At 46.5% G+C, this 23,669-nt stretch overlaps 1 protein-coding gene and 1 long non-coding RNA gene across 4 annotated transcripts in view; one reads left to right on the top strand and one right to left on the bottom strand.

Moving 5' to 3' along the window:
- The window catches only part of EGFR (epidermal growth factor receptor), a 197,695-nt gene that overhangs the window by 65,120 nt on the left and 108,906 nt on the right, over positions 1–23,669 (bottom strand). The window lies entirely within an intron of this gene.
- LOC144293072 (uncharacterized) lies at positions 10,400–18,027 on the top strand. Its single transcript, XR_013360574.1, has 4 exons — positions 10,400–12,739; positions 13,372–13,518; positions 13,797–14,457; positions 15,054–18,027. It is a non-coding gene; the product is annotated as an uncharacterized LOC144293072 (long non-coding RNA).

Raw genomic sequence — 23,669 nt, forward strand, 5'->3', positions numbered from 1 at the left:
TCTTTTTCTTAAGAACACCCCCCCCCCCAACACCACCACCACTGATCTTAACTGAAAATAAAAACAATCTGCCTCCTCTAAGTCTTGGAATACTCTTGATTTTATGGGGTAGGGCCTGTGGCTTTCCTGCCTCATTATGGGGGTGTACACCTCTCTTTCCCCACAAGCCTGGGCAAATCTGTATTGCTGATTAAGACACGACCTTAAAACAAGTTTCTCCAGATTTTCCCAAATCCACTTAGACACTTTTGAAACTGCCTAAAAAAATTTATAATTGTTTTAATTTGTTGTTTTCTCAACTACATATTAAGGTTTGCCAAAGGAGCTGGCTCTTGTGAATCTCTCCCCTTGGCCTTCTAAATTGCGCTTTGATCCTTGCCCCATTTTCCACAGAACACCTCGTTTTGAAGCAGAAATCGTATCACACTACTCCCTTGCCTTGAACCATCCAGAAGTTTCCCCGTGTTATCAGAACACAGTGGAGGCTCCTTTCTCCTCATCTCTGCTTCTCTCAGCCTCTTCTGCTCCCCGTTCCAGGCACACTCCCCTAGTTCTCTCCAGCTGGCCCAGTTCTTGGCTCACTTCCAGGGCTATCCCATCCACCTGGAATGCTCTTCTGTTTCCCTCCAGATTTCTGCATCTTTCTCAATGGTCATCCCTTTGGAAAAGCCTGTCCTGGAACCAGATTAGCCTACGTATCCACCATTAAATCCCATCACATCACCCTCTTCCTTTACTTCCAAGTAAATTTATCACTACTTAGAATTATTGTTTATGCAAATATATATATTATTTATTATTCATCTTTATGGTGGGGAGAGGTGGATTTTATTTACTTTTTATTTTTTAAGATTTATTTATGTATTTGAGAGAAAGAGCACAGGGTGAGAGAGAGAGAGAGGATCCTCACGCAGACTCCCTGCGGAGCACAGAGCGTTTACATTGTCACCGTGGGTTTCATCAAAGGCCTTGTAGAGTGGGAAAAGTCTCATCATCGTGAAGATTTTTCTTTATTTTCCAAAGCTTTATATTTTACCGGTAGTTCCTTATTTTATCATGTTTGATTTTTAACTAATAAACAGTTCTCAGCTTGTAGGCATCCAAAGATAGTTGTCGAACTGAATTTGAATTTACACTGCGATTTGGAAGGGCATATGTGATCATCAAAAGGTCCTCTGAAATATTTGATAATTTGCCACGTGCATTATAATATCCCTACTGGACTAAACACGCCAGGCTCTGACATGTCCGATGCAACTGCAAGCTACAGTAACTCCAATTAAATGAACAAGCAGAAGATTTTAAAATAATCTCTCTTTTATTTTGGAGTTAGGACCAGAACACCAAAACTGGTTGATTTCCATCCCCCATGCTTCTCCTCCTAGCCATTTAAGTAATCCCAGGCCAACTTCATGATATTTAAACAATATACGGAATTAGGATACCTTTGTATATCGTGTCTACTCTCTCGGGAGTTAACTGATGTGTCTGAATCCCAGAAAGTCCAGTTCTACGAGAGACTGTGGAATATGCTTCTAGAGACATCATCAAACATCAGAGTGACGATGGTGATAGTATCAGTATGGGATGGTCTCCTGCCAGACCCAGACTCTCTGGGTCTCAGTGTTTCTCACTGGTTAAAAATGGGACCAGCTCAACATATTTGACAGGGGAGGGTGAGCAGTTACATGATCATGGACGTGGAAGTATTTCATAATTAACAAGTCTCTAAATATAAATTATGTCTCACACTGGGGCTTTACCCTAGCAGTACGCATTGCAACCAAACCTTGGCAATCTATTCCTGCCTATGTCTTCATGATACCAACAAACCATTTCCCACTCCCCACCTAGGGACTTAAAAAAAAATTTTTTTTAAATCGTCTCAGCAGAACTGGTAAGTTGTGTTGAAATTTGAGACGCTTGAGAATTCTGAAATAAAAGTCAGCACTTTTCATTATTACATATAGGATGTGAGCCCAAGAACGGTCCTAACAATGGAAACTAAATATCTTAAATCACAGGGCTGGCAATCCACTCCATTTTTAAAAAAGTTTTTATTTATTCATTTGAGAGAGAGAGAGAGAGAGAGAGAGAGAATGAACAGGGGGAGGGGTAGAGAGAGAGGGAGAAGTGGACTTCCTGCTGAGCAGGGAACCCGGTGGGGGATTCGATCCCAGGACCTTGGGGATCACAACTTGAGCCGAAGGTAGAAGTTACCCCCCGCCTCCCCCCTCCCCGAGCCATTCAGGCGCCCCTGCACTCCATTTTTTAATAGGTAGTTTAATGGTTAGTCAGAGATCAATTAGTCCAATGTATCTGAACTCTGAGAAACTCATCTGAACTGAAAAAGATTTCATAAATCACACCCATCAACCTTTTCTTCATTCAATTCAATAAACCTCTTCTGAATACTTAGTGCGTATCAGACAGCACTCTGTCTTGGTGGCCAGTGTCTGTGTGTTTTAAACACATGGACATGTCCTGAACACAACCTCATGGAAGGAGGAAAGACACACATCAGCATCTGTATCAGGTCATACAGAACTCGATCTAGTCTGTGGCTAATACATCATACCTTGACTGAGTATTGAACGTTGAGCAGCACACAGACGAAAGGACAGATCACCGGATTTGGTTTAAAAATCTCTCTATGTGAAAATATAAACAACAGTGAGCTTAGTGTGTCTGGTTTTTCCTTTCTAGAGATATCATGAGTAAGCGCCTCCTCTCTGGCCTGAGTTCTGTTTTCCTAATCTCCTAGCTGGGGACTATTGCTTACTCATGGTCAGGGGCTCTCTCTTCACATATAGGAATACTTCTCAAGTGACTAATACCACTTCCCTTCCAAGTGTCTGGTAGCCAAACCACTGCTTTTATCCTTCCCCTCCACTGCAATTTTCGCTTCTGACCTATTTCTTGAGAGCTCCGTCACCTTCTCAGATTAGTACCTCAGACCCACCAGTGCAGGGCAGTGCGGAGTCAAGACTCATGTCACTCCCTGACATCTGCACAGTCGTCCGGGTTTCCAAAGCTGGACCCCAAGAAGACTGCCCTAAACCTCTGCCTGTACCCTGGATGAGGAAGATGCGTTGAAGAGCTAGTTACCATGGAAGAACCCATTGGATTAGGGTGGGTTTGCCCATCTCATTAGTTAGCTGTCTGGCACACAGCAAGTTGGGAGACTTGGAGGGATGAAGCAATTCGGGAGTGGGGTTGGGTGATAGAGCTGACACCAATGATGGTCACAGACAGTAAGCCAAGAGAGGGACTAGTGGAAGGAGGTGGGAAATTTAAGATTCCAAAATGGGGCTGTTGTCAAAGACTATTGCTTGAAAACGGGTTTAAAACATGGTCAACGTTTGACCCAAGACTGCCCTCAGTTTACTGCCGCCTTTCAATTCTGACTTGACTCTGTTCAACTGAGAACTGGTGAGCAGAAAACAGTGGGTGGGTGAGAGCGTGAGCGCTCAGGTCCAACATACCCAGAGCCCTTGGCATGTCTGGTTGGCAACTAGCTACATCTTCAACAGCTTCTCATAGTATGGTCTAGTGTTACAGGTCAGGGTGCAGCTCTTCTCTTCCTAGAAACACCCTCACAATCTATGTCATTCCCAGCAAGGTGACGTGGAGGTAAAGCGAGGCAGGGCTGACAAGATTTCACTCCTCTGGGCATGGTCCTCACCCAACTCGCATACCTTCTCTTTTATATTCTGCTCAGGTCCACATGACTCACTCTCTAATGACCAAGGCTGAGTAATATTCCCCATATTGGGCTATTTACTTGCTGGTTGAGCTGTCCTTCTAGAATTCATTTGAATGCCACACAAGGCTGAGAAGCATCACAGCAAGGTGGAGTCATTAGCCTTAGGTGTTCCTACAGCCTCTCTGTAAGGGTTCATCCCCCTATGCTCTGTGATCGGCACCTGGGCCAAGAGGGGCTATTTGTTCTTTTGTTCACTTACTTAACTAAAGCATATTTAAAAAAATAGTATAACCACCATTGCCAAGAATGAATCAGAAGTACTCACTGCCTTGGAGGAATATATTAGCCCTTTGGGGAGATGACTTTACACATGAAAAAAATCACTGGACGTCCCAAAACCACTCAGGGTAGAGATATACTAAAGAAACACAAGTCAGCAAGCAGAGAAATTGCCAACCTGGAGTCATCTGGGAAGAGGAAGCCAATATTCCCTATTACCAAGCAAACGGAAACACAATATTTTACATTCAGACCAAAAGAACAAGTCTCCCACAAATGCCAGGTGCTGAGCTGGTGACTTTGCCTTGCACAGCCCCATAATATTCCACACTCAGAATATCAGGTTTCTTCCAATCCTGTTTTTCTGCAATCCCTTCCCCTGGCTCACTGCCCATATCCCAATTTGGGGTACAAGTTACCCTTCCTGGGTTTCTTTACAGTTATCTGCATGTAATGATCATGTCTCCATCCATTCTCACTAAACAAAATTCTGGAAAAGATTTGTAATTTGTAAGGAAATAAAATATTTTTAATCCTGAATGGGGAACAAAGACCTTTTTGGCAAGCATTTCTCTGCAGAAAGACTCTGGGTTCTATGTGGCAGTGCATGTCCTACCCCCTACCCAAGGTGGTTTAAACGTTATTTAAATTTTTCTCTCTGTTATTATCTGTGTTTTGAAAAATACCAGCCTCTAACACACAGGCGGTCTCTCAATACACACACAAGTTGGCTTATCAATGAGTATTAGAAAAAAACCCAACAGAAAGGACCAACCCCACCCCTGCCCCAGCAAAAAAAAAAAAAAAAAAAAAAGACACACAAAAAGCAAAAACCAAAAAGACACAACAAAGCAAATGACAACAGTAAACGTTTGAAACAAGGGAGCAATCACTAAGACACCAGGTAAAGGCCATTACACCAGTGTTTGCCTCTTAAAACAAAGATAGTCCCAGGGACCCCCCCCCCCCACATGGCACCTGCCAGGTAAGGCTTGTCCAGCCCCTCAGCTAGCCTACGAGCCTCAGCTGCCCCAAGACCAAAGGTGCCTGTTGCAGGAGCGCAGGCAAGCCTGGCAATGAGGTGCAGGCAGATATCAGAGCCCTTCCACGGGGAGCCTCGGGGGGCAAGGGTGGATCTGGAATGTGCCGCAAGCATCCACAGAGGACAGTCAGTACCTCAAGGGGCAGAGGAAACACAGAGAAGATACTGGAGGCCAGGAAAGCTCAGCCACCCTATACGGGCCACTTGGGGGAGAAAAGGATTTGGGGGCCGGGGTCGGGGTGCACGGGGCAGCCAGATAGCTGAGGTTCCCGAGCCATTCTCTGGGCTGAGTTCATCACTCTGCCACTTCGGGCCGGAGCTGTCCCTGTGTCATCTGTCTCCTTCATCTGTCTCCTCCCTTTTGCTGCTTGAGACAACTGAGAAGCAATGAAAGGAAGAAAGTCTGCCTACAAAGATCAGTGGCTTGGTATCACCAACGAGGGGCACTACTGCTTGTTTTGTTTTGTTGTTTTCAAGTTTACATGTCAGGTTCTCAGCAGAACTCTTTGACCAATACGTCATCAAGAATTCGAAAAGTGGGACGCTTGGGTGGCTCAGCAGTTGAGCTCGGGGCCTGAATCCCAGGGTCCTGGGATCGAGTCCCACAACAGGCTCCCCATGGGGAGCCTGCTTCTCCCTCCGCCTGTGTCTCTGCCTCTCTGTGTGTCTCTCATGAATAAATAAATAAAATCTTTAAAAAAAAAAGAATTTGAAAAGTAAAAAAGGAAAGAAAAAACTGTGGAAAGCTATCCTCACCCGCCATCCTGGGCCATTCTGAGTACAGAACAATAAGAGCCCAACTCTCATCGGCACCTGTCGACGGTCAGTGACCTTGGAGCCCCAAGGTCAGGATTAGAACTCTGGTTCCACTACCACCAAGGCAACTTCCAGAGTCCCTTTTTCTTCACCTAATAACACAGGGACTTAGGACTCGGGAGGATTCGATATGGTGGCAGACTTCCTGGCTGAAGCACCTGACCCAGGGCAGAGCCTTTAAGAGACACTACGATGGCTTGAGCGCAGTCCCGACTGGACCCCAGCAGAACGAATGGCTTACGGCTTCCTTCCTCTGGGCGGCAGGCCCCTCTGCCTTCTGCTCACAAGCTGTGTGTGGCCTGGCGAGCAGCTGCGGGCTCTCTCCACTGAGCTACCCAGCCTGCCTGGGTCACAGGGCCCGGCCCTGCCCCGAAAGGAGGGCATCTGGACCCATACTTGAGCGGGGGTGGGGGGAGCAAGCCGGGCACTGAAAGCTGAGGGGGCCACACCTCGGATGGGCCTTTCAGAATTCCCGCAGGAGAACTCCCAGCTTGCTGCTCAGAACATTCTCCACTGTTAAACAGTTTTCACTGAGGAAAAAGCCCTCGCCTGACCCTTTGCGGCAGTTCCGCGAGCGTAGCTGGATTTGTGTGCTGCGTGCGTGCACGTGCTTTTATTCAATGCTCGCCTGAAAGCGGACAATTTTTTCCTTTACTCCTACTTAATGTAAATATTCCCTTTAAGTTTCACTTTCAGGTGGGAAGAGGAAGCAACGGTGCAAAGAGCAGGATGAAGAGGACAGACCTGGTCCCGGCGGGGAAGGCCCGAAGCCCCTTTCCCCAGCTAGCTCCTTCCCAAAGCCCACGTCTTGGGTCCACTGACTGAGAAAGACCGACCTGAAAATCACTCACACCTACTAAGTCAACTCAGGAGCAGCCCAAGCTGAGGTTCTGTCACAGAGGAATTTCAAGTTTAGCTCATATACTATTGTTTCTAGAACATATTCCCCTCCGTGAGGGGAGCTATCAATTAAAGGTAGCCATTCCCATATGCAACCACTTGCCATGAGATGCGTCACTGGCCTGAGAAAAGGAACTTGGGGATGATGCGGCCAAAGCTGGCCTGCCCTTGCCGTAGATCGAAGTCTGGAAAAGAGAGAGTCTGACACCTCCTTTACTTGTTTTCTGAGCGGAGTCAGAGAGTGAATATGTTCAGATTTGTGGCTCATACAGGGTCCATCCCAGCCCCTCCGCTCCGCCGCCAGCATGCAAAAAGCAGCCACAGACAAGAACCAAACGAATGGGCCTGGCACCGGCTCGTGCCCGAAAACTTGGCTTAAAAAACAGGCAGTCGCTGGATTTGAACCACGGGCTGTACTTCACCGAGCTCTGCTTCAGAGGAAGGCCTAACAGGAGGTCGGGAAGTATAGGACCAGGGTTCCCATGACCCTGTGCTTTCTAGAAGGTAAATGTGGTTCAACAAAGTCATTTTCCTCCAAGGCCAAACTCCGAAAGTTTTCCTAGGGCAAAGATCTTCCTATTTCATCATCAGCTGATGCGAGGAGCTGAAGGTACAAGGTACTGAAAAGCGACAGGCAAGTGCAAGGGCTGGGAAGCATCGTGTGTGTGTGTGTGTGTGTGTGTGCAGCAGGTGTCACAGCTCTGTGCTGCAGGAACTGGATGTCCACCTGTGTATTACCCCCCACAGCCCCCAAGAATCCCGGCCCCCTGTGTTCCTGACAAGTAGTTGTCAAGTCCTGCGCGTCCCTTCTCAGTCGTCACCTTGCTCTGAGTCCTGTGTTCATGAGCCTATCATGCGATTGCTCCTTACAGGGGCCCCAAGCTTGTCCCCCCATGACTTCCTCCGGGTGAACAGAGATGCGACCTGCTTCTCCTCGACCTCGCAGCCCTGCAGACAGTGGAGACAATGACTGCGTCCTCCCACTGCTTTTCTCACCCTGCTTTTCCCACCCGGGGACGCTGCTCCAGGTCTCCCTCCTCCTCGGCGCTCTCGGGAATTCCACGTGTGTGGCCTCCGCTCACAGCGACACCCCCCAGGAGGACAACCCCATCCCGCTGCTCTTCCCGGTTTCCCGGTCCTGCGGTGCCTCTACGGCCTTGCACTTGCTCACACTTGGGTGGTGAAAGCATTCTGCTGTTTCACAGCACATTTTGTCTCTTTGAAGACTAATGTGTCATCTGAGAACAACAGCAAACATTCTGCTTCTCTTGGCTTCCCTTGAGTTCATCGCACTGAGAAGTCCAGCAAGGAATGAACGATGAAGGAAATGCTGCTGAATTACTCCAATGTCTGCATGAACGTCCTACGTGGGTTTTCAGCAGGCGTGATTCACCTCTTTTAAATTTAATAACTAATATGGCAGTTGAGCAATGAAAATGGAATCTCCACTGCATCTATTAATAGTAGGGCTGACGGTAAATTCCTCTCCGGCTTGGACGAGGAAGTGTTTTTCCTTCCTTGGGTCTCTCTTAGGGTTTAGTTTCTATCACATCCCGCGAGCCTATGAGGATTAGATCTGCTACTGACCGCAGAGAGAGAACTCTGTTGCTGAAAGCCCCTTTTCGCATCGCACGGTTAAGTCCCACATTTGAGACTTAACCAGAGCGGTGTCGTCCAAAAACACGAGTCTGCTAGAATAACAAACACCACGTATCATTGCCATCTTTGCTTCTTTAGGAATTATTCGCCAACAGAATACAAAAGAATAACACACACGGATGGTTTGCAAAATGTACTTCATAGCTCCCTTCGACAAATTTCCTGCCTTCAACTTCTGTGTTTTTGTCTCGCTTACAGCCAACATTTTATAATCCTCTTCTTTGTTAAGCTTTCCGAACTGGCCTTCACATTTCAAAACAACGGCTAAGGTGAACCTGTCCACCGTGATAAATCCTCCCCACCCCCTCGGCCAAAGGACACTAGAGTGGACTTCCTTTATCTTTTAGTAAGAAGCTATTTTTTTTTTCCCTGTGGGGACAATTAGAGACTAATCTCTGGAAGCCACCTATGCTGTTTTTGATCATCAGTAGCGTCTTTCAAAACTCAGGTCCTGTTAAGTGACAAGACATCCACCAGGATGCTCTGCAACGAGAGGAACCTCATGCATTTGCTTGTGATGGAAGTCGAGGACACTCCTGGTAATTAAGGGGGATGAGTGGAACGGTGTGGCTGGAGCCAAGTCCAGGCCCAAGGTTTCCTGGGCCTACGAAGAATGAAAGCTGCTTACCCCCACGAGAAGTGGCTCGTTCCTTTCTATTTGTTCTTGTGCCAGCCCTGGCTTCTCTGGCTGTCCCATTCAATCTGATAGAACATGTTGATGAAGATAAAGTCGTTCTTGGCAACCCGGGGCTTGCATGTCCCTGCAAGGCCAGTGCTGTGTGAGGGTGGCATCCAATGGCCTTTAAATGGCCAGAGGCTCAGGCCCAGTGTGATGGACATATTTCAGTAAGTCAGGAATCTGTAATCTAAAGCACTTTTTTGTTTGTTTGTTTTTGCTTCTTCCAGCTGACTATCTAGTTATTGAGGCCAGCAACCAGAGAAGTAAGAATCTGTGAGTGTGGGCTTTATGCCCTTACCAGACTCATCCTTAAGCTGTTTATTCTGGCACAGTGTCAAATCTTCAGAAGGGGGGGGGGGGGTTGGCCACAGAAGGGTTACTCCTGAGGGCTGTAGGAGTGCCTTCCAGTGAACTAATTTCTACTCCATGGAATGGCCACTCAAGCCAGATTGTTTTCCTTGAAGCCGAGAAAGTTTTCTACACAAGCATTTCTTTGTAAGCTCAATTAACTTTCACAATAATTTGTGCTTTTAGTTTAAGAACTACAGATGTTGTGTGGGTGGTGGCGAGGGTGAGGGCTGGGGATGAGAGCATGAAGGAGTAAGGACACTGATGCCTCCCCCTCTGGAAAATGTGGCCACACTTCCTTTCATGGAAAAAGCACATCAATTTTTAGGATTACTAAAAAATTTAAATCGTGTGTAGAACTAGAGAAAGCCATGGCTGCTTGGTTTGGGGGAGGCCACACTGGGCCATCGCCCAGCTCCCCTCCTTCCTAATGAGACCCAGATCTTTGTGACAGGATTATCTGGAATTGTAATTTTATGCTTGGAAATAGTCCAAAAGTTGGGTAGCAGAACCCAGTCATTCATCAAATGCTTGCTCAATTTGCAAAAGAAATACAAAACCTAAAAATATCAAATAACAATTAGGAGTAAGTATTAATGTGCCAAAGGATAGAGGAACTCTTATTAACTTAATTAATTTTCACTGGGAATGGTTTCTGCCATTAGAAATACACTTGCTTTTTCCCCCCTAAGTCTATTCACTTATTATTGAGTGTTGATTCGAGGTTAAATGGGGATGTTTGTGTTATTTCATAAAATAATTCCCAAATCCCACAATACTTGTCATAGAATGAATGCTATACTCATTATACACTCATCCACTCGCAAGGAAAAAAACACTTACAAAATGTTCTCCAGTTTACACTTGCAAATAATTTAGACTTTCTAATTCATGTCTACCTAATACTTGAAAGTTGCATTTAAAAAAACAACAACCCCTAATAAGTATTTTCCTAATAAGGAAATTACTGAGAATCAGGCCCACCAGAATGAAAAGCCCCTTGCGATCTTTGTCCACGGGGGACTTCCGTGCCAGTAGTTAATCAGAGCTAGCTCAGAAAACGTCCCCCTTAATCATTCACCCAGCAGGTGTTCACTGAACACCTTACTGATGTGCGTGGTGGCCAAGTGCGCAGAGGTCAGCCATCAGGGCAGAAGGCGATCCTGCCCAAGCAGGCGGGTCCCAGCTCTGGACGCCTGTCTGTGAAAGACTGAGTGGTGTGACCTGGGACAAATTACTTCTTGGTGAGCCTCACTTTGTTTATCTGTAAAACGAGGGTAAAAAGTGCCCTTGCGGGGTCACCATAAGGGTTAAGATGTTAATATGTGTCAAACAGTGGCTGGCTCCTATAAGCCATCCCCATCGCCATCACCGCCATCTCTGTCATCACTTTAGGGTCAGCGTGTGCCAGGCAACCCTCGAGGTCCAAGGGCAGGCACAGGGAGGACTGACAGTGCTCCTGCCTCGTGAAACTTAAACCCCAGTGGGGAAGACACACGCTCACCCAATTAATTGGGGACTGAACTGCAGTTGGGATCATGGCTGTGTGGATGCTTCTAGAGCATAGAAAGCCGACCTGGTCTGAGAGATCGCGGCAGGATTCCTTGAGGAATGGCCATTCGGCTGAGTTTTTTTTTTTTTTTTTTAATTCATGAGAGACAGACACAGGCAGAGGGAGAAGCAGGCTCCATGCAGGGAGCCCGACATGGGACTTGATCCCAGGCCTCCAGGTTCAAACCCTGGGCTGAAGGCGGCACTAAACCGCTGAGCCACCCGGGCTGCCCTCGGCTGAGCTCTTAAGGCCAAGAGGAGCTCAGCAGAGTGTGTAGAGGAGTTTGGGGGGCTTCCTTGCGAGAAGACAGGTGGTAGTGAAGGGCTCCCCGGCTGGAGAGAAATCTAGTGGAGGTGAGTCTGGGAAAGCAGAGGGCCCCGGCGGAAGGCTACTTGCTAAGGCTTTTGATTCCATTTTAAGGGCAATACCACTAGCAGGTTTAAACAAGGATGAACTTGCTTTAGATTTGTGTTTTTATAATGCCTGCTGCTTTTTAGAGAAGGACCTAACCGGTGCCCAGAGGTGGGCAAAAGTCTGTAAAGAGGGAAACAGGAGGATCCCTGTGGTGGTAGAGACCACGCATTGCCACTCACATCCTGGCTGTGATATCGCAACCTGTTCCCTTCCGAGAAACTGGGTAAAAGGTACACAGGACTTCTCTGTATCATTTCCTACACCAACACATGAATCTACACTTTCCTCAAAACAAAAGTTTGATTATGCAACTTATCTAGAGGCACAGGCAGAGGCAGAGGCAGAGGTCTCACAGAGAATAGTCCTCCCTGCGTACCACCGGTGTTGTGGGAAGAGCCAGCATGCTCACACTGGAGCCCACAATGCTCCTGGTGATGAATGAGCCTGGCTTCTGTGCCCTGGTGACAGGTGACTCTTCCCCTCCAAGTGGGATGGACAGAGTAAAGCATAATGGCTTATAATTTTCAAACACTGTGACTTTCTTCTTATAAAGATCGAGGCCATTATTTTTTTTTAAAGCATGTGGTTTCAGTGGTGCGTACTTGGTTTATGGCTAAGAATTGTTTTTCTCTATGCCATGTAGCATCTTGGTAAAATTAAGTAATCTCCCTCTTCCAACTTAAGAAAAAAGAAAAAAAAATAGCCTTGCCACCATGTGGAGAAGGGAGGGTGGCCTCCAGAAGAGGGTGGACAGACCAGTGAGGTGTCTGCTGAGGAAGGATAGAGCCTCACAACTCTGAGTGTGGTCTGCGGACTAACAACATGGGCCTTGCCTGGGAGCCTGTTAGAGATGGGGAGTCCTGCACCTGCCCACAGACCCCCAGGATCAGAATCTGCATCTTCACAAGCTCTCCAGGAGATGCCCCTGCTCTGAGCTTTCCAAGCAGTGCACTAGAATGATGAAGGGGTCACAGACAAGAGAATTGGAGATGGCTTAGTTACAGAACTTGAGAGAATGTCCAGAGCCATTGATCTTTCCAGGTAAAAATCTAAAAATCAAGCATCAGGGAACATCAAAGGCCTAGACCATAGGGGAAGACTTTAGTTCAGCCTGGCTGGGCAAGAAGGGCTGATATCCTTGGGTAGCGCTTGGTCTCCCCACTACGACTGTGGAGAAGAGCACTGCACCCAAGGGACAGTCATGCGGTGGTGGCTCCTCACTGTTCTGTTGGGCACAAGTCAGCAAAGGGCACTCAGCATGACGGGTCCATCCTTTGGTTTAGTCATGCCCTGTCCAAACCTCCATATGACAGTACGGATTTCATCATGATCCCGAGATCCCTGGTATTCACACAGGGTCCCCTATAATTTTCCAACCATAGCTTACAACCAGAGGATGTCATAAACACTGCTGTGATTTCGGGTTTAAATTGGAAATTGTGAAAATCTGAAAACAACACAGTCAAGAAAGACTCTGAAGCCTTGCTTGGTCCATATACGTAGTATTCGGCCTCCGTTTTTGAATGATTTAGTCAATCTCATGCCTAATGTCTACAAAACCTGGTAGAGATTGGAAACATATTGATACCAATAGGACATGCCGAAACAAAGCTTTTAGATTTGACTGAAGTAGTAAGGGATGTCACAGGGACATTTTGTGCCAGTAACACATGGGGAAAATGTGGACAAGTCTGGGCACTTTAAAAGCATGAATGATCTAGAGCAAAGTTTTTTCCTGTAACTTACACTATAGCTTTCTCGCTCATATCTCTGTTCCTTCACATACTCTCCCTACTTGGACTTTGGAACAACACACCCACATGCGCGCGCGCACACACATGCGTGCACACGCATCCGGCCCTCCACATGTACACATACGTGCAGCTTCAATTCTATGTTTGAGCTGGGACAGGTCCAACGCTCTAATCTTTTAAGACATTTGCCCCACATTTTGATCCCTGTGTCTTCTATTGCAGGCTTTCCTTCTCACAAAGGACATCTAAAGTGACATTTATCTCAGTGAGACACTGCAGCTCTAAAGCTCCTCTTCCAAAGCCTCATGCAATGAAGCATGTGATAAATAGGAGATGAAATTCCTCAGGACGTTGCCTGCAATTGTTTAGGTACAAGTAAACTCTGAACACATTTTACAAGCAGCTACACTTCAAATATGAAGAGATGCATTTTCCCAGACTCTATACTAAAATGGAAGCAAAGACAAAAAAAAAAAAAAAAAAACTTTTAAGAATACATCCTTTCTGGGGCATATAATTTAGAGCAAAAATATAAACTATTTTTAGTTTTCTTTATATTTGTTTATAAAAGGAATGATTATGCTAATTAAGTAAATTTTGAACACTAATATCTTAATCATTTGAACATATTTTCTTTTTTTGAACAGATATTTATGTGCCAAAGAATGCCTCCTTTATTCCTTGGTATCACCACAATGTCCCCATTATTTCATGAATTAACCTAACCTACAAGGTCACACCAGGAAGGATCTATAGACACATTTTTTTTCACAAGACATTAAGATGAAACTGGTAAAAGAGAGGAACGAGCATCTCCCGCAGCAAGCCAGTGACTTAGTCTTACAATTTCTGCTGATCATCGATTGGCCTAGTCATCATTCCAGAACAGCCCGGCATGTGGATTATTTTAAGGTGACCTCTGCACCAAAGGTGTGTTACTGTTACCTATTAATTAATTCACCAATCGATGCATCCCCTTCCTCACGATTCATCGAATGCAGAGACTGCACTGGCCCCTGCCCCCAGAGGAACTCAGTGAATGACGGAGACAGAACGAGACGTGCTTGGACACGAGCTTACAGCAAGCATGCACCCTGCCAGTTTTCAGCTGGAGAGGACAGAGGGCACTCACAGCAACGCTTCCTGAGGGGTGTGATGCTTGAGCCGTACTGCGAAGAATAAGTGAAGAATAACGTGCAGGTGTGCAGAGGAAAAGGGAGGAGAAAGGGGAGGAACACAGCATGAAAAGACACAGAAGTGGAGGCGGTAGGAAGAGGCCAGCACCTCCGCCAGGGAGTGAGAGCAGAGGTCGGCTGCTGGTGGGAACGGCTGGTCTGTGGGGCTGCATAGCCAGACACTGACTGGAAGGGAGACTGGAAGGGAGGGGGCGCACGGAAGCGCAGGGCAGCTGGCTTTGCAGTGAGAGGGGACGGGGAGCCGCCCACGATGGGCAAGACCTTGGAGGGTGCAGCCTTCCACAGAAGCCGGTAAATGAAAATGCACGCTACCAAAGGACAGGGGTGTCTGTGGTCTGAGGAGCCAGGGGCCAGGCTGGGAGCAAGAAGGAAGGAGGTGTGAGGGAAACGTGGCTGTGTGAGGTTGCAGGGGCGGAGAGAGACTTCTGGGCGTGGGCAGGTCTCCGAGGGCCCTGTGGGAGGATAGTCCTTCAGTGAGTTCATGCTCGATTCACGAAGACTACCTGTGTAAACTGTTATCATTTCTTCCAGAAAGTGGGCTCAGATCTACCTCTTAATCTATTGGGATAGTAAAGATCCCCTAATGTGGATTACAGAGACTCAAATGGTCTGAATGGACTTTCCCAAAAAACCAAATAAGGTATCTATTGAAGTTTTACACACTTCACTGGAGCGAGCCACTTAACATGTGCTCTGTCCTCATAACAGGTTCCAAGTGCACAACACAGCATGACTTGATGGAATCGGACAGCAAGGAGCCCCCTGCCCTGAACAGATCCCATATGTAGGAGGCTCTCTGCTCCCAGTCAAGGTCACCAGTCACATCAGGATGACAAACATACTTGTTAGATGACTGAATTAATTACAGCACACACTTGATTGTATCACCTAAATGCCTTTTCATTGCGGTAAGGGGAGGTTCTTCTAATAATAAGTTCAATTAATTGAAGGTATCCAGGAAAGCTCGGTAATCTAAAACAAAAGAGAAATAACCACCCACCATGCTTCAGAGCATTGCATCTCTGGTCTATTTTTCATGGTCATTCTCGGAACCAGGAGTTCTAGAGAATGGAAAGAAAGAAAGTAAAAGTGGTTGTGGTTGGGCAGGGGATGGAGAAGACAGCAATGGAAAGCACGGCTCCAACCAGCTGGTTATTAGGGCAAATGAAATCTCTAGAAGGGCAGGACCTTTTTGTTCTTCCTGTCCAGGAAAACACAAAGATGCCTAAGACATTCCCCTAATGGTCAAGCCACGACCTGAGAGGAAGGGAAACACATGATGCCATGGAGACGACATATCTGTCTCGCTCCAGCTCTGGGGAAGGAGTAATACAGTCCGTTTGCACCTCCTCTGTTGCAATGGCTTCTGAAAGGGCAGAGTAGCAAGGAAAGGAGAAGGGGCAGCTTTCTTCCCATGAATACCTGTGGAAAGATACACTTTTTCTTCGGGATCAGAGTTTTAATCCAAATCTACTCACGGCTGTCATCATGCAAGCCCTCCGAGGTTTGAGCTCTGTGGGCTTTGCAAAGAGGACAGGGGGAAGAAGTTTTGTTTTAATGTTCAACTAGGGGCTTCATTACCCAGCAGTCTGAGACATTTCCCTGTGTTGTAACACTTGGATCTGGTTCATGGAATCTTCCCCGCTTTCAAAACAGATGACCTCTCACTAGAAGATTCACTTATCTCTTTCCCCCTGGCCCTGTAAACCAGTCCAGCAAAGTCTTAACTTGCAACAAACAGGCAATTCACTTCACCAGAAAACACAGTTATCTAATCTCCCAAAAATGACACCTGGCAAGTTTCTAACCATAATGCCATTTGACTCATTTCCATCAACATTTCTTCTTACAAGCAATATTAATAAGGCCTTTTAAGTGTGAAGGCACTGTAACCAGGGGGAAATAAAATAATAATAATAATACACAGCCTGATGAACAGCCTCCACTCCAAGCTGAGGGTTTGAAGATGTGTCAACCATGTTCCAAGGAGAATGAATGGGCTCATGCATCACTCATCAATGTGTATTGGGCCTTGAATACGTGCCAAGTCCTGTGCTTGTTGCAGAGATACAAGTGGTCTTTGTCCTCATGGAGCAGATAGTCTAGGAAGGAAGACAGATGCCACATACCGCAGGTGAGTATTTCTCACACCACCACTTGCTAGCTGATTAAGACGGAAAATCAGTATTCGCCTTCTCAGATGGGTCATTTCCCCATAAAGGGCCTTGCTGTTGTCATATATTCTTTTTTTTCTACTAAAGTGCACAATTTTCAAATGAAAGAATGGAAGCGATTATTTGTCAAACCAAGAAAGTACTTCCTTTTGTCATTAATCACGTTGCTCAATATCCATGCAGGGAGTAAGTTTTTCATACAGAGTACCAGAAAGTAGACGTGAGTGGCCAATAAGCCCTCTTTGGCCATCTTTGTGTAGACAGACAAGCCAAGCAGGAGCATGGGGACCCCAGCCTTGGAGAACAGGCGTCTGCAGTGTGCTATCAGAAATGCCAGGAGCTCATCCCATCCAAGGCCTTCCTGCCAGGGAGGTCGGCACCTGAACTCGCAGAGAGAGACAGCAATGTGAGAGAGAAACTGGGAAAGAACAGCCTGTTCTGGCTCAGGTGGATGGCCTTAGGTCCATCCAGGGCGGCAAGAAACAGAAAGATGCCCCACTTGGATCTAGCCACCCAACTAGAACATTGACATCAGCAATATTTGTACCTCGGGAGCTCATTAGACCGCTTCTCAAAGCCTAATGAACACATCAACACCCCAGGATTTTGTTAAAATGCAGATTCAGAGGCTCCCAGGGAACCTGAGATTCTGGATTTCTAACAAGCTCCAGGTGAAGCTCATTACTGGAGGCATTAGGTTAGGTTAGGTTACAGCCTAACACTGCTCGCGGACTGCAACCGGAGGGGCCGCCAACGACACTAAGGAGGAGAGATCTCAAGGAGACAGGAGAACCGGGACAGGGAGATGGCCCCAAGGCCGAAGACAAAAGCAGGTATCATATTGTCGTATCCTGCAGATAAAGAGGGAAAGGCACGTGCTGGATTTAGCTATGGAGCAACTGTAGCCGTTAAATTCTTTGAACCTTTTTCAGGTCAGAACAGAGATCATATTCTGAAGAAATTTAGACACTGAAAGGGGAAGAAAATGTCCCATGGTATTCTCTCCTCCCAACATCTGCTGGGACGAGAGCCTCTCTGACTACACCAAAATCCTAGTTTCCAAGCATGGAACAGTGGCTGGGGATGTACAACTTCACAGGCCATCTTATTTCCATGTATCTTCCCAGCTTAACTGAGGGATAACTGGCAACAGAAGCTGCATATATTCAGGGCATCCAGTGTGATGATTTAATATACGTATGTGATGCGAAAAGATTACCATAATCAAGCTAATTAACGCATCTATCACCTCACACTTAGCTTTTTTGGGAGAGGAGTGGAGGTAAGAACACTTAAGATCTACTCTTCTGGCAAATTTCAAGTATACACACAGTATTATTAACTACAGCCACAAATAAAATCTTAAGAAGAAAAGGAGGGGATCCCTGGGTGGTTCAGGGGTATAGTGCCTGCCTTCGGCTCAGGGCATGGTCCTGGGGTTGAGTCCCACGTCAGGATCCCTGCATGCAGCCTGCTTCTCCCTCTGCCTGGGTCTCTGCCTCTCTCTCTCTCTGTGTCTCTCATGAATGAATAAATAAAATCTTAAAAAAAAAAAAAAACTACAGCCACCGTATATTTTTTTAAACACTCGAAAGGCTGTGTTGGTATCAGGCACTTATGTCATATCCTATTGTATCAAAGAACAAGAGAGTCTGACTTCCCCTTCTGAGTCTGTAATGTCACTATGTTAGATCTCAAGGGAGAGAGATGTGTAGACCATTATCCACACTGTGCGCGGAGAAGAAAGAGCACTCAGTGTATTACAGTCAGCGGCACTTGAATTGTAAAATGAGCAGTGGGGATGGGGGCGGAGGGACAGTCATTTCAGGCTTACATGATCCCCTGATGGATCCCTATTCTTTTCTCCTTGACTTTGGAGGAAAGGTAGGATTTGTTAAAAATAAAAATACCTTTGAAATGTATTTTTAAGGTTAAACTCTGGCTTTCCAGGTTGTGGTTTTTAAGTAAAACACCTTGGCCAATTTTCCTGAAGTTTGGCACTAGGAAATCTTTATGGGGCCTTCTGTCACTTCAATGTTCAGCCCTCCCTGGGAGCCTTCCAGACAGACCGGCCATACTCCCATGCTGGTTGCAGCCCCCATGACCTAGGCTCTGGCTGTGAATGACTAATTTGCTTGTCTGTGTGTCCAATGGATGTGAGATTCCTGGAGGACACGCATGGCGTCTATCGGACTTGCTACAGCCAGTGCCTTGCTGGTCACCGACACATGGAGGGAGGTTGATGACTGATATGTGTTTGCTGGATGACTAAGCCAAAGGTGATAAGCCTTCCAAGCAGCAGGGAGTGGGCATGTTGGTGTGGTTGAGATGCTCTTCCCACTCTGGGTTTGGATGGCATCTCCAGTTACTTACTGGCCCCATTGGCCCCCTAGCATTTCTGCTTAAAACCTACAGGGATAACTTACTTTCTGCTAAGCATTTTTAAAAAGATTTTATTTATTTATTTATTTGAGAGAGAGAGAGAGAGAGAGAGAGAATGAAAGGAGAAGTAGAGGGAAAGGGATGAGCAGACTCTGCATTGAGCATGGAGCCTGACATGGGACTCGATCTCATGACCTTGAGATCATGACCGAAGCCCGGATTTAAGCAGGAGGCTTAAATGACTGAGTCACTTAGGTGCCCCACTTTCCTGCTAAGTGTTTTATGAAGACAAATGAAGGCTTCGTTACCAAAATTTAACTGTGCACGAGAGACTTTTAAAGATACCAATGATGTAAGGGTACCATGATTTTTTTTTTCCTTCAAGTTTTTATATAATCAAGTGTAGAACTCAGTGATTCATCACTTTCCATAGATTACTCCGTGCTCATCACAAAAAGTGCCCTCCTTAATCCCCATCAGCTACTTCACCCATTCCCCCACCCACCTCCCCTCCAACACCCCTCAGTTTGTTCTCTTCAGGTAACAGTGTGCTTTGTGGTTTAACACTTTTTCTGCCCCCCACCCCCAGTGCCCATGTTCATCGATTTTGTTTCTTAACTTCCACCTATGAGTGAAATCATATGGTATTTGTCTTTCTGTGACTTAGTTCGCTGAGCATAATACTCTCTAGGCTCATCCATGTCATTGCAAATAGCAAGATGCCACTCTCTGAGGTCCAAGTGATATCCCACTGTCTGTATATACCACAAGGTCTTTATCCATTCATCTGCAGATGAACATTTCCATAACCGCCTATGGTTGAGAATGCTGCTTTTATAGACATCCGAGGACATGTGTCCCTCCAAATCCCTATTTTTTTTTATCCTTTGGATAAATACCTAGTAGTGCAATTGCTGGGTCACAGAGTAGTTCTATTTCTAACTTTTTGAGGAACCTCCAAAGTTGTTTTCCAAGAGTGGCTGCACCTGTCTGCCTTCCCACCAACACTCCCACAAGGGCACAATCATAAGGCGCTTCTAACAGGGATTTACAGATGTTGAGTCTGGGTGGTGCCGGACCGTATTTAGGTTCTGCTGTTCCTGCCTTTTCTCCAGGTCCTAGGTCCGCACGCTCCTTGCACGGGGGTCCTAACTCTCAAACCTGCTCGGTTTCTCTGCCTGCAAAATCCAATCTTTTGAAATGTCCCAGACCTCAAATATACTTTATTAGTAGTTTTCTGCATGCAGCCAGCACATCACTCACGAGCCACCATCACACAAATATGCACAAATGTGAACCTTAAAGAGACAAGATTTTCCTTCAGGGTCTGTGGAGGGCATTCAGCAAAATGCTTCTGGATGAGGCTGAGAAAACAGTTTGCAAATTGCTCGCAGCAAGGTGCCTGCTGTGGCTCCTCTGGGTTCTTTTAGAGTTCTTCTGGTTAGGGAAGGGCCCTGTTCCTGGAGGCCTTTCACTGCTCCTTCAGAGCCTCTTCTCCAGACCTGCCCTGGCTTCCCTAGGATCCAACATCCCCCTCCCTTTCCCCCCAACCGCTGCAGCAGCTATGGCCAAAAATCCTTCCGTTTTGACAAGTTGCCTTGTTTGTTTTTTGCAGCTTAACTGTAACATGCTTCCCAAATGTGGGAGCTAGAAAGTATGGGTTTTCCCAGAGGAAGTGTTCCTCTCTCCTAGTTTGTTAGATCTTCCTTTGGATACTACCGTATCTCAGTCACTCCCATTCATCCAAGAACCATTTACTGATCTAAGAAGGTAGCGAGAAGATCTTTAACCGTATGTCCATCCTACCTTATAAACGACTGGAATCAAGAGAGCAAATAATTTCCCTTTGAATTTGACTTGCTAAATAATCAAGTTATCGGTACAGGAGGTTGTCTACAGCAATTTTTTAGGGTTTGTTGTGAGCAATTTGTTAATTACAGGAACTGCCTATGTCAAAAGTGATTTTCCTTTTCACTGTCACTTAAAAACAGATTCATGCCCTAATTATCACAGTCACCAAACACTGTGAAACTGGCACTGCCCTAGAATCAAAGGGTCTGCGTTCCAGCTGCTTCTAGACCACGGCTACCTGTGGGGGCCTGGGAAAGCCTGTCTGAGGCTCAGTTCAGGTTTAGCGGAGTGCATTGTTGGGCTGGATGGTTTCCAATCTCTCTTTTAAGTGTCATCCTCCATAATTTCTGAAATGGCCATGGGAAAACTGTGAAAATTCATATTATCTAGGAAGAGAACAAAGCAAAGAGACTGCATGTCGGTTTATCATTCTTGGTCACGGTTGATAGTGGCTCACGGCCATACACGACCCTAATGCTTTCTAAAGGAAGCTGGCTTTTCTGTAGCAAGTATGAATTTGTGTTTTAAAAAAAGAAAAGCAAATCTGTTGGGAGTGGGGTACAGACAGCCAACCATTACTAACTCTAGCATGCCTCAGGACTTTGCTGGTCTTAGACATGATGGTACTTAATCTTCACTCAATCCTGTCCTTAATTCTAAGTTTACCAAAGGAGAAATCAAAGTTTGGAGATAAGCTACTCAGCTGACAAAAGGCAGAAGCAATATCCAAGCCCGTTTCTGCCTGACTCCAGTCACACTCCTATACCGTTCAAGGTCCCATGTTGCTTCCTAGATAATGAAAGGCTATATTTATGAATTTTAAAAAGTTAATTCATTTTTAAGAAGGCTGGTTAATATTAATTTTCATCATTAGTTGCAGGGAGCCCGCTCGTCAGAATAGCTAAAATGAGAAAGTCGGGTAATCCAAGTACTGTGGCCCTTTTGGGCGCGACCACTATTCCTTCTTTTCTTGATCGTCTTGGAACCAGGATCCTGAGCCACTGAAACTTCTAAACACCACAGGCAGAAGAATACAGTTTGCTAAAACCACTTGGGAAAACCTTTCGGCAGTATCTGCTAAAGCTGAGCGAACTCACACCCTAAGAGCCAGCATTCCACTCCTCGGCACCCCACCAAGAGACATGGGGGAGGATTTCACAGTCTCATAATTGCAAAAGAAGAGAAATGCCCCAAACATCCACCTATGGTAGAAGAGATAAACACTTTGTGGTATTCTCTTACAATGAGCCATCCAGCTGAGAATGGGAGAAACAACTGCATAGAACATCGCGGACCGATGTGAACACAAGATGCTGAGCGGAAGAAATCAGACACGTGAGGCCACATACTGGATGATTCCATTTATACAAAATTCAAGGACAGTCAAAGCAAACCCACAGAGTTGGCATCGGTGTAGTGATTACCGCATCCCAGAGGGAGACACAAAAGGCCTCATCTGGGTGCTGGTGAGGAAGGGAGATTCGGTTTGTGAAGTTTGTCAAATTGTGATCCACGCCTGTGATCCGTGGATGTTCCTGACTTTACGTTACACTTGAACTGAAAATTTACTTGAAAAAAACTTCTAGGAAAGCTGCTCCCTATGAGAAAAGCTATCTGGTGAAACACAGAACCCCCTGCTAGGAATCCGGGGTTTCAGGATGGAGTTGTGCAGGGGGCTGGCGTAGGGTATGAACAGGAGGGCGGAGGGGGCCAGAAGGAGGTGATCCGGCCCAGGGTCCTCACCACCCCTCACTAAGTTACCTGCAAAAGGGGAGATGCTAGGTAGAACTGGGCTCCCTCTGGAGAGCCTCGGGGCGGTGGGGGGGGGGAGACTACTGAGGACCGCGTGGACTCAGAAATCTCAATGGCCTGCCCTCCTGCCCAAGAATCCAAGGCCTGCATTCTTCAGAGCCTGACATCAGGGATCAATTGTGCTGCCAAGTCCTTCTTCTCCGACGGTAATCTTTCTCTAGCACGATTAAGACATCTTTTTAGGTGTCAAGCAAATAAGATTATAATAATGCCCATGAGCCCACGTTTTGCCCCCTATTCCGAACTGAGTAAGCTAATAAAAACCACTGAATCTCCCCTTAGGAAAACTTCTGTTTCCGACTTCATTTTTTTTTTTTTTTTTTTTATTTATGATAGTCACACAGAGAGAGAGAGAGAGGCAAAGACACAGGCAGAGGGAGAAGCAGGCTCCATGCACCGGGAGCCCGATGTGGGACTCGATCCCGGGTCTCCAGGATCGCGCCCTGGGCCAAAGGCAGGCGCCAAACCGCTGCGCCACCCAGGGATCCCTGTTTCCGACTTCAGATGCTCATCCTGGTTACCTGGGAAGGGTCCCTGGGTGTGCGAGCACACATCGTCCTACACGCAACCTGTTGTCTTTTAAAATGTAAAATTATAACAATACACGATTGCCCCGGGGATTATAAAGTTTACTGATGTCATTCTCCATTGCGGCTGTGCAATCGGGCCAACCAGTCCAGCTGCCCGGCAAATGCACTGGCACCCTGCCGCGAGTGGATTCCGACGCAGAGGGACAGGCACACCGGAAGTTCTCCACGTAATTGGCAGGACTGACGTAAGGGAGTTACCAGGTCAGTCTTCGTTGCCTGATGCTCTGAAGGAAACTTGTAGGTGGAAGTGAAACCCGTGGCGAGCCTGTGTCCCCGCTGTCCCAGTGCCCCTATGCCAAGCTGTCGATGGATTCCCAACAGTCTCCACCTTTAGGAAGGTTCCAGGAAACCCTGGCGATGGGAGGGCTGTGATCACTCTCCCATCCCGTGACTGATTATAGAATCCCTCTATTTCTAAAAGACAGAACAGCTAAGATCTTAGGTAATGATAAATATAACTTCTTTTTTTAAAAAAAAAAAAGATTTTATTGGGACAGCCTGGGTGGCTCAGCGGT

Source organism: Canis aureus, chromosome 21 (assembly GCF_053574225.1).
Source record: "Canis aureus isolate CA01 chromosome 21, VMU_Caureus_v.1.0, whole genome shotgun sequence".
NCBI lineage: Eukaryota > Metazoa > Chordata > Mammalia > Carnivora > Canidae > Canis > Canis aureus.